This window comes from Anguilla rostrata, unplaced genomic scaffold (genome assembly GCF_018555375.3).
Source record: "Anguilla rostrata isolate EN2019 unplaced genomic scaffold, ASM1855537v3 scaf0060, whole genome shotgun sequence".
In the NCBI taxonomy this organism is placed as follows: Eukaryota; Metazoa; Chordata; class Actinopteri; order Anguilliformes; family Anguillidae; genus Anguilla; species Anguilla rostrata.
In genome coordinates this window covers 1-13223 of record NW_026985635.1, presented here as the reverse complement: position 1 = coordinate 13223, position 13223 = coordinate 1, and the positions used below count along the sequence as shown (strand labels likewise).

At 43.4% G+C, this 13223-nt stretch overlaps 9 non-coding genes across 9 annotated transcripts; all 9 read left to right on the top strand.

The window, feature by feature from the left end:
• The first annotated feature begins 994 nt into the window (after positions 1 to 994).
• Positions 995 to 1113, top strand: LOC135246209 (5S ribosomal RNA). The gene has a single exon (XR_010327556.1). It is a non-coding gene; the product is annotated as a 5S ribosomal RNA (ribosomal RNA).
• Positions 1114 to 4422: 3309 nt separating this feature from the next.
• On the top strand, positions 4423 to 4539 carry LOC135246204 (5S ribosomal RNA). Its single transcript, XR_010327551.1, has one exon. It is a non-coding gene; the product is annotated as a 5S ribosomal RNA (ribosomal RNA).
• A 1089-nt stretch (positions 4540 to 5628) lies between these two features.
• LOC135246208 (5S ribosomal RNA) lies at positions 5629 to 5747 on the top strand. Its single transcript, XR_010327555.1, has one exon. It is a non-coding gene; the product is annotated as a 5S ribosomal RNA (ribosomal RNA).
• A 1094-nt stretch (positions 5748 to 6841) lies between these two features.
• Positions 6842 to 6960, top strand: LOC135246207 (5S ribosomal RNA). The gene has a single exon (XR_010327554.1). It is a non-coding gene; the product is annotated as a 5S ribosomal RNA (ribosomal RNA).
• Positions 6961 to 7782: 822 nt separating this feature from the next.
• Positions 7783 to 7946, top strand: LOC135246205 (U1 spliceosomal RNA). Its single transcript, XR_010327552.1, has one exon. It is a non-coding gene; the product is annotated as a U1 spliceosomal RNA (small nuclear RNA).
• Positions 7947 to 9013: 1067 nt separating this feature from the next.
• On the top strand, positions 9014 to 9130 carry LOC135246203 (5S ribosomal RNA). The gene has a single exon (XR_010327550.1). It is a non-coding gene; the product is annotated as a 5S ribosomal RNA (ribosomal RNA).
• A 1103-nt stretch (positions 9131 to 10233) lies between these two features.
• Positions 10234 to 10351, top strand: LOC135246210 (5S ribosomal RNA). Its single transcript, XR_010327557.1, has one exon. It is a non-coding gene; the product is annotated as a 5S ribosomal RNA (ribosomal RNA).
• Positions 10352 to 11180: 829 nt separating this feature from the next.
• On the top strand, positions 11181 to 11342 carry LOC135246206 (U1 spliceosomal RNA). Its single transcript, XR_010327553.1, has one exon. It is a non-coding gene; the product is annotated as a U1 spliceosomal RNA (small nuclear RNA).
• Positions 11343 to 12404: 1062 nt separating this feature from the next.
• LOC135246202 (5S ribosomal RNA) lies at positions 12405 to 12523 on the top strand. Its single transcript, XR_010327549.1, has one exon. It is a non-coding gene; the product is annotated as a 5S ribosomal RNA (ribosomal RNA).
• The last annotated feature ends 700 nt before the right edge of the window (positions 12524 to 13223 follow it).

The following is a 13223-nucleotide window of genomic DNA, read 5'->3' as shown; positions in this document are numbered from 1 at the left end:
TAAAACATCAACGGTTTTGATACCCCAGGTTTGCAGGTCAGGCTTTTTCCCAACGGCATTTGGAAAGTCCTTTTAAAATTTAAGGGGTTTTGGGGCCCGCATTTTTAAATTGCAAAGTTTTAGTGTAACCATTTAACCGGGGACGGGGACTTCGTCGGGTTTTCAATTTCTGCGGCGGTGCGAGAAACGAGCTGTTGACTTCCATTACATTACATTATTACATTATGTAATGCTTAGACTTCCCTGTCTAAAACAACACGACGACTGTTTCGCCCATCTCTTTCCACTCCGTAGCATTTTTACTTTTTTCAGAGGGGGCGGCTACTGCCATTTGTAAAGCCATACGTGATCGCACAAGCTTTGCAAAACATTACGTTTGCATACATTTTTCCAATATTTATCAGGCAAGCCGTTTTAACCAAAGCGACGTGCAATAAGTGTATGCCGAAGGTCGTTGCAAGAACTACAGAACGTACGTCCGACAAAGTTCAATTCTCATAAAGAATCAGCTACCCCGAGCCATTAACATAGCCAGTTCAATCTGTAAGCAGAAGCCCAATGTACATTGCGAAGCCTGGCATCGCAGTCACGTCAGGCACAGCGGATTTAACTAGGAATAATTCAAATTCAGATATATGAAAATACCATTTTCACTAGCCAAAACGGAATTACAGACGTCATAAATAGCTGATCATTCGGTATGTGCGACGATTCGAATGGCCATACTTGTGATGTCATTATGGATATCTTTAAAGTTATTGTGACAAGTGAAAGCATGTTTTCAGATGTCTTGATTCATCCTTCTTACTCGTCAGTTTCAAATTGCAGTTATCTTGAATTGTCATTCTGACTAGTAACATTGTAATTTCGCCCAATTCAAATGAGTTTGTCGATAACTGAAATGCAATTACGGATAGTGGAGCGAGGCTATTGAATGTTAGGAGGGCTTGCCATGACGGCAACTATTTAAACGTCTTTGGCTGCGGCTTTCTTCGCTTACGGCCACACCACCCTGAAAACGCCCGATCTCGTCTGATCTCGGAAGCTAAGCAGGGTCGGGCCTGGTTAGTACTTGGATGGGAGACCGCCTGGGAATACCAGGTGCAGTAAGCTTTTACTTATGTACTTACATGTTTATTTATTTATTTATTTTGCGTTGTCACACTTGGGGGCGATCTCTCACACGATTTAAGCTGGAATACCGGAACTGTGCAAAGTAAAATAAAACATCAACGTGTCTTAGATATCCAGGCTGCAGGTCAGTCGCATTGCAACGGCATATGGCAAGTCTTTTAAAATTTAATGGGTTGCCCGCATTTTTAAATTGCAAGTGAGTGTAACTCATTAACCAGGGTGACGCGACTTCGTCAGGGTTTTCAATGCTGCGGCCGGTGCGAGAAACGAGCTGTTGACTTCCATTACATTACATTATACATATGTAATGCTTAGACTTCCCTGTCTAAAACAACAGACGACTGTTCGCCCATCTTTCCACTCCGTAGCATTTTCTACTTTTTCAGAGGGGGCGGCTACTGCCATTTGTAAAGCCATACGTGATCGCACAAGCTTTGCAAAACATTACGTTGCATCATTTTCCAATATTTTATCAGGCAAGCCGTTTTAACCAAAGCGAGTGCAATAAGTGTATGCGAAGGTCGTTGCAAGAACTACAGAACGTACGTCGACAAAGTTCAATTCTCATAAAGAATCAGCTACCCGAGCATTAACATAGCCAGTTCAATCTGTAGCAGAAGCCCAATGTACATTGCGAAGCTGGCATCGCAGTCACGTCAGGCACAGCGGATTTAACTAGGAATAATTCAAATTCAGTATATGAAAATACCATTTTCATAGCCAAAACGGAATTACAGACGTCATAAATAGCTGATCATTCGGTATGTGCGACGATTCGAAGGCCATATTTGATGTCATTATGGATATCTTTAAGTTATTGTGACAAGTGAAAGCATGTTTTCAGATGTCTGATCATCCTTCTTATCGTCAGTTTCAAATTGCAGTTATCTTGAATTGTCATTCTGACTAGTAACATTGTAATTTCGCCCAATTCAAATGAGTTGTCGATAACTGAAATGCAATACGGTAGTGGAGCGAGGCTATGAATGTAGGAGGGCTTGCCATGACGGCAACTATTAAGTCTTGGCTGCGGCTTCTTCGCTACGCCACACCACCTGAAAACGCCGATCTCGTCTGATCTCGGAAGCTAAGCAGGGTCGGGCCTGGTTAGTATTGGATGGAGACCGCCTGGAATACAGGTGCAGTAAGCTTTACTTATGTACTACATGTTTATTTATTTATTTATTTATTTTGCGTGTCACATTGGGCGATTCTCACACGATTAAGCTGGAATACGGAACTGTGCAAAGTAAAATAAACATCAACGTGTCTTAGATATCCAGGCTGCAGGTCAGTCGCATTGCAACGGCATATGGCAAGTCCTTTTAAAATTTAATGGGTTGCCCGCATTTTTAAATTGCAAGTGAGTGTAACTCATTTAACCAGGGTGACGCGACTTCGTCAGCTGTTTCAATGCTGCGGCCGGTGCGAGAAACGAGCTGTTGACTTCCATTACATTACATTATTACATTATGTAATGCTTAGACTTCCTGTCTAAAACAACACGACGACTGTTTCGCCCCATCTCTTTCCACTCCGTAGCATTTTCTTACTTTTTTCAGAGGGGCGGCTACTGCCATTTGTAAAGCCATACGTGATCGCACAGCTTTGCAAAACATTACGTTGCATACATTTTTCCAATATTTTATCAGGCAAGCCGTTTTAACCAAAGCGACGTGCAATAAGTGTATGCCGAAGGCGTTGCAAGAACTACAGAACGTACGTCCGACAAAGTTCAATTCTCATAAAGAATCAGCTACCCGAGCCATTAACATAGCCAGTTCAATCTGTAAGCAGAAGCCAATGTACATTGCGAAGCTGGCATCGCAGTCACGTCAGGCACAGCGGATTAACTAGGAATAATTCAAATTCAGATATATGAAATACCATTTTCACTAGCAAAACGGAATTACAGACGTCATAAATAGTGATCATTCGGTTGTGCGACGATTCGAATGGCCATACTTGTGATGTCATTATGGATATCTTTAAAGTTATTGTGACAAGTGAAAGCATGTTTTCAGATGTCTTGATTCATCCTTCTTACTCGTCAGTTTCAAATTGCAGTTATCTTGAATTGTCATTCGACTAGTAACATTGTAATTTCGCCCAATTCAAATGAGTTTGTCGATAACTGAAATGCAATTACGGATAGTGGAGCGAGGCTATGAATGTTAGGAGGCTTGCCATGACGGCACTATTTAAAGTCTTGGCTGCGGCTTTCTTCGTCGGCCACACCACCTGAAAACGCCGATCCGTCTGATCGGAAGCTAAGCAGGTCGGGCTGGTTAGTACTGGAGGGAACCGCCTGGGAATACCAGGGCAGTAGCTTACTATGTACTACAGTTTATTATTATTATTTATTTGCGTGTCACACTTGGGGGCGATCTCTCACACGATTTAAGCTGGAATACCGAACTGTGCAAAGTAAAATAAAACATCAACGTGTCTAGATATCCAGGCGCAGGTCAGTCGCATTGCAACGGATATGGCAAGTCCTTTAAATTTATGGGTTGCCCGCATTTAAATTGCAAGTGAGTGTAATCATTTAACCAGGTGACGCGACTTCGTCAGGGTTCAATGCTGCGGCGGTGCGAGAACGAGCTGTTGACTTCCATTACATACATTATTACATTAGTAATGCTAGATTCCTGTCTAAAACAACACGACGACTGTTCGCCCATCTCTTTCCACTCCGTAGCATTTCTTACTTTTTCAGAGGGGCGGTACGCATTTGTAAAGCATACGTGATCGCACAAGCTTTGCAAATAGTTTGCTACATTTCAATTTTTATAGGCAAGCGTTTAACCAAAGCGAGTGCAAGTGTATGCGAGGTCTTGCAAGAAACAGACGTACGTCGACAAAGTCAATTCTAAAGAATCAGCTACCGGCATACTAGCAGTTCAATCTGTAAGCAGAAGCCAAGTAATTGCGAGCTGGCATCGCAGTCAGTCAGGCACAGCGGATTTAACTAGGAATAATTCAAATAGATATAGAAAACATTTCACTAGCCAAACGGAATTCAGACGTAATAGGACATCGTATGTGCGACGATTCGAAGGCACTTGTGTGTCATTATGGATATCTTAAGTATTGTGACAAGTGAAGCTGTTTTCAGATGTCTGATCATCCTTCTATCGTAGTTCAAATTGCATATCTGATTGTCTTGACTAGTACATTGTATTGCCCAATTCAAAGGTTGTCGATACTAAGCAATACGGAAGTGGAGAGGCTATGAATGTTAGGGGCTGCCATACGGCAACTATTAAACGTCTTGCGCGCTTCTTCGCTTACGGCCACACCACCTGAAACGCCCGATCTCGTCTGATCTCGGAAGCTAAGCAGGGTCGGGCCTGGTTAGTACTTGGATGGGAGACCGCCTGGGAATACCAGGTGCAGTAAGCTTTTACTTATGTACTTACATGTTTATTTATTATTATTTATTTTGCGTTGTCACACTTGGGGCGATCTCTCACACGATTTAAGCTGGAATACCGGAACTGTGCAAAGTAAAATAAAACATCAATGTGTCTTAGATATCCAGGCTGCAGGTCAGTCGCATTGCAACGGCATATGGCAAGTCTTTAAAATTTAATGGGTTGCCCGCATTTTTAAATTGCAAGTGAGTGTAACTCATTTAACCAGGGTGACGCGACTTCGTCAGGGTTTTCAATGCTGCGGCCGGTGCGAGAAACGAGCTGTTGACTTCCATTACATTACATTATTACATTATGTAATGCTTAGACTTCCCTGTCTAAACAACACGACGACTGTTTCGCCCCATCTCTTTCCACTCCGTAGCATTTTCTTACTTTTTTCAGAGGGGGCGGCTACTGCCATTTGTAAAGCCATACGTGATCGCACAAGCTTTGCAAAACATTACGTTTGCATACATTTTCCAATATTATCAGGCAAGCCGTTTTAACCAAAGCGACGTGCAATAAGTGTATGCCGAAGGTCGTTGCAAGAATACAGAACGTACGTCCGACAAAGTTCAATTCTCATAAAGAATCAGCTACCCGAGCCATTAACATAGCCAGTTCAATCTGTAAGCAGAAGCCCAATGTACATTGCGAAGCCTGGCATCGCAGTCACGTCAGGCACAGCGGATTTAACTAGGAATAATTCAAATTCAGATATATGAAAATACCATTTTCATAGCCAAAACGGAATTACAGACGTCATAAATAGCTGATCATTCGGTATGTGCGACGATCGAACGGCACATACTTGTGATGTCATTAGGATATCTTTAAAGTTATTGTGACAAGTGAAAGCATGTTTCAGATGTCTTGATTCATCCTATTACTCGTCAGTTTCAAATTGCAGTTATCTTGAATTGTCATTCTGATAGTAACATTGTAATTTCGCCCAATTCAAATGAGTTTGTCGATAACTGAAATGCAATTACGGATAGTGGAGCGAGGCTATTGAATGTTAGGAGGGCTTGCCATGACGGCAACTATTTAAACGTCTTTGGCTGCGGCTTTCTTCGCTTACGGCCACACCACCCTGAAAACGCCCGATCTCGTCTGATCTCGGAAGCTAAGCAGGGTCGGGCCTGGTTAGTACTTGGATGGGAGACCGCCTGGGAATACCAGGTGCAGTAAGCTTTTACTTATGTACTTACATGTTTATAAAAAATTTTTGCGTTGTCACACTTGGGGGCGATCTCTCACACGATTTAAGCTGGAATACCGGAACTGTGCAAAGTAAAATAAAACATCAACGTGTCTTAGATATCCAGGCTGCAGGTCAGTCGCATTGCAACGGCATATGGCAAGTCCTTTTAAAATTTAATGGGTTGCCCGCATTTTAAATTGCAAGTGAGTGTAACTCATTTAACCAGGGTGACGCGACTTCGTCAGGGTTTTCAATGCTGCGGCCGGTGCGAGAAACGAGCTGTTGACTTCCATTACATTACATTATTACATTATGTAATGCTTAGACTTCCCTGTCTAAAACAACACGACGACTGTTTCGCCCCATCTCTTTCCACTCCGTAGCATTTTCTTACTTTTTCAGAGGGGGCGGCTACTGCCATTTGTAAAGCCATACGTGATCGCACAAGCTTTGCAAAACATTACGTTTGCATACATTTTTCCAATATTTTATCAGGCAAGCCGTTTTAACCAAAGCGACGTGCAATAAGTGTATGCCGAAGGTCGTTGCAAGAACTACAGAACGTACGTCCGACAAAGTTCAATTCTCATAAAGAATCAGCTACCCCGAGCCATTAACATAGCCAGTTCAATCTGTAAGCAGAAGCCCAATGTACATTGCGAAGCCTGGCATCGCAGTCACGTCAGGCACAGCGGATTTAACTAGGAATAATTCAAATTCAGATATATGAAAATACCATTTTCACTAGCCAAAACGGAATTACAGACGTCATAAATAGCTGATCATTCGGTATGTGCGACGATTCGAATGCCAAACTTGTGATGTCATTATGGATATCTTTAAAGTTATTGTGATAAGTGAAAGCATGTTTTCAGATGTCTTGATTCATCCTTCTTACTCGTCAGTTTCAAATTGCAGTTATCTTGAATTGTCATTCTGACTAGTAACATTGTAATTTCGCCCAATTCAAATGAGTTTGTCGATAACTGAAATGCAATTACGGATAGTGGAGCGAGGCTATTGAATGTTAGGAGGGCTTGCCATGACGGCAACTATTTAAACGTCTTTGGCTGCGGCTTTCTTCGCTTACGGCCACACCACCCTGAAAACGCCCGATCTCGTCTGATCTCGGAAGCTAAGCAGGGTCGGGCCTGGTTAGTACTTGGATGGGAGACCGCCTGGGAATACCAGGTGCAGTAAGCTTTTACTTATGTACTTACATGTTTATTTATTTATTTATTTTGCGTTGTCACACTTGGGGGCGATCTCTCACACGATTTAAGCTGGAATACCGGAACTGTGCAAAGTAAAATAAAACATCAACGTGTCTTAGTTATCCAGCCACAGTTCAAAGCTAATGGCGTCAGCACGCTTCGGTTTCTGTCAAAAGCGTTTTTCGTTTTTGTTGTTTCAGAATGAGAGAGAAGGGGGGTATTTCAGAAAACAGGCTTACCGAGTCGAGTCTGCTCTGTAACTGCGCCGAGTCAATACCAGGAAGAACTGTATCCACTTCAGTCCATGTTCCTGATTCGCGAGGGCTGCCGGGGTTTCCTCGGTACACTTATCCGGCTAACCCTGCGTCCTGATACGGGGCCCAGGAGTTCGCTTAACTGTGCATTTTTGCGTTCCCCATGCGTTCATTTGCGAATTATGTGTGTGCATACTCGATGAAAAAGAAGGAAGAACTAATGTTAATGGCGTCTCACCAGGGAATGCTGCGTAGGGGAATTCCGTTTACCACTCGCTCTGTCCTGTATGGATGCTTCTGAGAATGTGTAGGCTACTGCGAGGCACAGAGGGAAATATATATATATATAATTTTTTTTTTTTTTTTTTTAAGTTGCATTTTTATGTAATAGTATAAATATTAAGGAGCGCCAGCATTCTGTCACAGGTAGTGAGATCGGACAGTTCGCTCGCCGTCATTGTGCGCCTTGGAGAGCTGCGCAACTGGAACGGTGTGCTAACCACGTATGTGAAAGTCACGGCGTGGCGCAGGGACAGATTCCGAGAGGTGCACAACTCATACTTACCTGGCGGGGGAGATACCATGATCACGAAGGTGGTTCACCCAGGGCGAGGCTCGGCCATTGCACTTCGGTCATGCTGACCCCTGCGAATTCCCCAAATGTGGGAATCTCGACCGCATAATTTCTGCTAGTGGGGGACTGCGTTCGCGCTCTCCCCTGATGTTGCTGTGAGAAAGTAGAATGTACTCGATGGCGCCGCGGCGCCTATAGACCGTGAAGCGGGTGTAAGTGTAAGAAAAGTGCGTAAAATCCACGGAAACAACTTTGCTGCAGGTCAGTCGCATTGCAACGGCATATGGCAAGTCCTTTTAAAATTTAATGGGTTGCCCGCATTTTTAAATTGCAAGTGAGTGTAACTCATTTAACCAGGGTGACGCGACTTCGTCAGGGTTTTCAATGCTGCGGCCGGTGCGAGAAACGAGCTGTTGACTTCCATTACATTACATTATTACATTATGTAATGCTTAGACTTCCCTGTCTAAAACAACACGACGACTGTTTCGCCCCATCTCTTTCCACTCCGTAGCATTTTCTTACTTTTTCAGAGGGGGCGGCTACTGCCATTTGTAAAGCCATACGTGATCGCACAAGCTTTGCAAAACATTACGTTTGCATACATTTTTCCAATATTTTATCAGGCAAGCCGTTTTAACCAAAGCGACGTGCAATAAGTGTATGCCGAAGGTCGTTGCAAGAACTACAGAACGTACGTCCGACAAAGTTCAATTCTCATAAAGAATCAGCTACCCGAGCCATTAACATAGCCAGTTCAATCTGTAAGCAGAAGCCCAATGTACATTGCGAAGCTGGCATCGCAGTCACGTCAGGCACAGCGGATTTAACTAGGAATAATTCAAATTCAGATATATGAAAATACCATTTTCACTAGCCAAAACGGAATTACAGACGTCATAAATAGCTGATCATTCGGTATGTGCGACGATTCGAATGGCCATACTTGTGATGTCATTATGGATATCTTTAAAGTTATTGTGACAAGTGAAAGCATGTTTTCAGATGTCTTGATTCATCCTTCTTACTCGTCAGTTTCAAATTGCAGTTATCTTGAATTGTCATTCTGACTAGTAACATTGTAATTTCGCCCAATTCAAATGAGTTTGTCGATAACTGAAATGCAATTACGGATAGTGGAGCGAGGCTATTGAATGTTAGGAGGGCTTGCCATGACGGCAACTATTTAAACGTCTTTGGCTGCGGCTTTCTTCGCTTACGGCCACACCACCTGAAAACGCCCGATCTCGTCTGATCTCGGAAGCTAAGCAGGGTCGGGCCTGGTTAGTACTTGGATGGGAGACCGCCTGGGAATACAGGTGCAGTAAGCTTTTACTTATGTACTTACATGTTTATTTATTTATTTATTTATTTTGCGTTGTCACACTTGGGGGCGATCTCTCACACGATTTAAGCTGGAATACCGGAACTGTGCAAAGTAAAATAAAACATCAACGTGTCTTAGATATCCAGGCTGCAGGTCAGTCGCATTGCAACGGCATATGGCAAGTCCTTTTAAAATTTAATGGGTTGCCCGCATTTTTAAATTGCAAGTGAGTGTAACTCATTTAACCAGGGTGACGCGACTTCGTCAGGGTTTTCAATGCTGCGGCCGGTGCGAGAAACGAGCTGTTGACTTCCATTACATTACATTATTACATTATGTAATGCTTAGACTTCCCTGTCTAAAACAACACGACGACTGTTTCGCCCCATCTCTTTCCACTCCGTAGCATTTTCTTACTTTTTTCAGAGGGGGCGGCTACTGCCATTTGTAAAGCCATACGTGATCGCACAAGCTTTGCAAAACATTACGTTTGCATACATTTTTCCAATATTTTATCAGGCAAGCCGTTTAACCAAAGCGACGTGCAATAAGTGTATGCCGAAGGTCGTTGCAAGAACTACAGAACGTACGTCCGACAAAGTTCAATTCTCATAAAGAATCAGCTACCCCGAGCCATTAACATAGCCAGTTCAATCTGTAAGCAGAAGCCCAATGTACATTGCGAAGCCTGGCATCGCAGTCACGTCAGGCACAGCGGATTTAACTAGGAATAATTCAAATTCAGATATATGAAAATACCATTTCACTAGCCAAAACGGAATTACAGACGTCATAAATAGCTGATCATTCGGTATGTGCGACGATTCGAACGGCCATACTTGTGATGTCATTATGGATATCTTTAAAGTTATTGTGACAAGTGAAAGCATGTTTTCAGATGTCTTGATTCATCCTTCTTACTCGTCAGTTTCAAATTGCAGTTATCTTGAATTGTCATTCTGACTAGTAACATTGTAATTTCGCCCAATTCAAATGAGTTTGTCGATAACTGAAATGCAATTACGGATAGTGGAGCGAGGCTATTGAATGTTAGGAGGGCTTGCCATGACGGCAACTATTTAAACGTCTTTGGCTGCGGCTTTCTTCGCTTACGGCCACACCACCCTGAAAACGCCCGATCTCGTCTGATCTCGGAAGCTAAGCAGGGTCGGGCCTGGTTAGTACTTGGATGGGAGACGCCTGGGAATACCAGGTGCAGTAAGCTTTTACTTATGTACTTACATGTTTATTTATTTATTTATTTATTTTGCGTTGTCACACTTGGGGGCGATCTCTCACACGATTTAAGCTGGAATACCGGAACTGTGCAAAGTAAAATAAAACATCAACGTGTCTTAGATATCCAGCCACAGTTCAAAGCTAATGGCGTCAGCACGCTTCGGTTTCTGTCAAAAGCGTGTTTTCGTTTTTGTTGTTTCAGAATGAGAGAGAAGGGGGGTATTTCAGAAAAACAGGCTTACCGAGTCGAGTCTGCTCTGTAACTGCGCCGAGTCAATACAGGAAGAACTGTATCCACTTCAGTCCATGTTCCTGATTCGCGAGGGCTGCCGGGGTTTCCTCGGTACACTTATCCGGCTAACCCTGCGTCCTGATACGGGGCCCAGGAGTTCGCTTAACTGTGCATTTTTGCGTTCCCCATGCGTTCATTTGCGAATTACGTGTGTGCATACTCGATGAAAAAGAAGGAAGAACTAATGTTAATGGCGTCTCACCAGGGAATGCTGCGTAGGGGAATTCCGTTTACCACTCGCTCTGTCTGTATGGATGCTTCTGAGAATGTGTAGGCTACTGCGAGGCACAGAGGGAAATATATATATATATATATAAATTTTTTTTTTTTTTTTTAAGTTGCATTTTTATGTAATAGTATAAATATTAAGGAGCGCCAGCATTCTGTCACAGGTAGTGAGATCGGACAGTTCGCTCGCCGTCATTGTGCGCCTTGGAGAGCTGCGCAACTGGAACGGTGTGCTAACCACGTATGTGAAAGTCACGGCGTGGCGCAGGGACAGATTCCGAGAGGTGCACAACTCATACTTACCTGGCGGGGAGATACCATGATCACGAAGGTGGTTCACCCAGGGCGAGGCTCGGCCATTGCACTTCGGTCATGCTGACCCTGCGAATTCCCCAAATGTGGGAATCTCGACCGCATAATTTCTGCTAGTGGGGGACTGCGTTCGCGCTCTCCCTGATGTTGCTGTGAGAAAGTAGAATGTACTCGATGGCGCCGCGGCGCCTATAGACGTGAAGCGGGTGTAAGTGTAAGAAAAGTGCGTAAAATCCACGGAAACAACTTTGCTGCAGGTCAGTCGCATTGCAACGGCATATGGCAAGTCCTTTTAAAATTTAATGGGTTGCCCGCATTTTAAATTGCAAGTGAGTGTAACTCATTTAACCAGGGTGACGCGACTTCGTCAGGGTTTTCAATGCTGCGGCCGGTGCGAGAAACGAGCTGTTGACTTCCATTACATTACATTATTACATTATGTAATGCTTAGACTTCCCTGTCTAAAACAACACGACGACTGTTTCGCCCCATCTCTTCCACTCCGTAGCATTTTCTTACTTTTTTCAGAGGGGGCGGCTACTGCCATTTGTAAAGCCATACGTGATCGCACAAGCTTTGCAAAACATTACGTTTGCATACATTTTTCCATATTTTATCAGGCAAGCCGTTTTAACCAAAGCGACGTGCAATAAGTGTATGCCGAAGGTCGTTGCAAGAACTACAGAACGTACGTCGACAAAGTTCAATTCTCATAAAGAATCAGCTACCCCGAGCCATTAACATAGCCAGTTCAATCTGTAAGCAGAAGCCCAATGTACATTGCGAAGCCTGGCATCGCAGTCACGTCAGGCACAGCGGATTTAACTAGGAATAATTCAAATTCAGATATATGAAAATACCATTTCACTAGCCAAAACGGAATTACAGACGTCATAAATAGCTGATCATTCGGTATGTGCGACGATTCGAATGGCCATACTTGTGATGTCATTTGGATATCTTTAAAGTTATTGTGACAAGTGAAAGCATGTTTTCAGATGTCTTGATTCATCCTTCTTACTCGTCAGTTTCAAATTGCAGTTATCTTGAATTGTCATTCTGACTAGTAACATTGTAATTTCGCCCAATTCAAATGAGTTTGTCGATAACTGAAATGCAATTACGGATAGTGGAGCGAGGCTATTGAATGTTAGGAGGGCTTGCCATGACGGCAACTATTTAAACGTCTTTGGCTGCGGCTTTCTTCGCTTACGGCCACACCACCCTGAAAACGCCCGATCTCGTCTGATCTCGGAAGCTAAGCAGGGTCGGGCCTGGTTAGTACTTGGATGGGAGACCGCCTGGGAATACCAGGTGCAGTAAGCTTTTACTTATGTACTTACATGTTTATTTATTTATTTATTTTGCGTTGTCACACTTGGGGGCGATCTCTCACACGATTTAAGCTGGAATACCGGAACTGTGCAAAGTAAAATAAAACATCAACGTGTCTTAGATATCCAGGCTGCAGGTCAGTCGCATTGCAACGGCATATGGCAAGTCCTTTTAAAATTTAATGAGTTGCCCGCATTTTTAAATTGCAAGTGAGTGTAACTCATTTAACCAGGGTGACGCGACTTCGTCAGGGTTTTCAATGCTGCGGCCGGTGCGAGAAACGAGCTGTTGACTTCCATTACATTACATTATTACATTATGTAATGCTTAGACTTCCCTGTCTAAAACAACACGACGACTGTTTCGCCCCATCTCTTTCCACTCCGTAGCATTTTCTTACTTTTTTCAGAGGGGGCGGCTACTGCCATTTGTAAAGCCATACGTGATCGCACAAGCTTTGCAAAACATTACGTTTGCATACATTTTTCCAATATTTTATCAGGCAAGCCGTTTTAACCAAAGCGACGTGCAATAAGTGTATGCCGAAGGTCGTTGCAAGAACTACAGAACGTACGTCCGACAAAGTTCAATTTCATAAGAATCAGCTACCCCGAGCCATTAACATAGCCAGTTCAATCTGTAAGCAGAAGCCCAATGTACATTGCGAAGCTGGCATCGCAGTCAGTCAGGC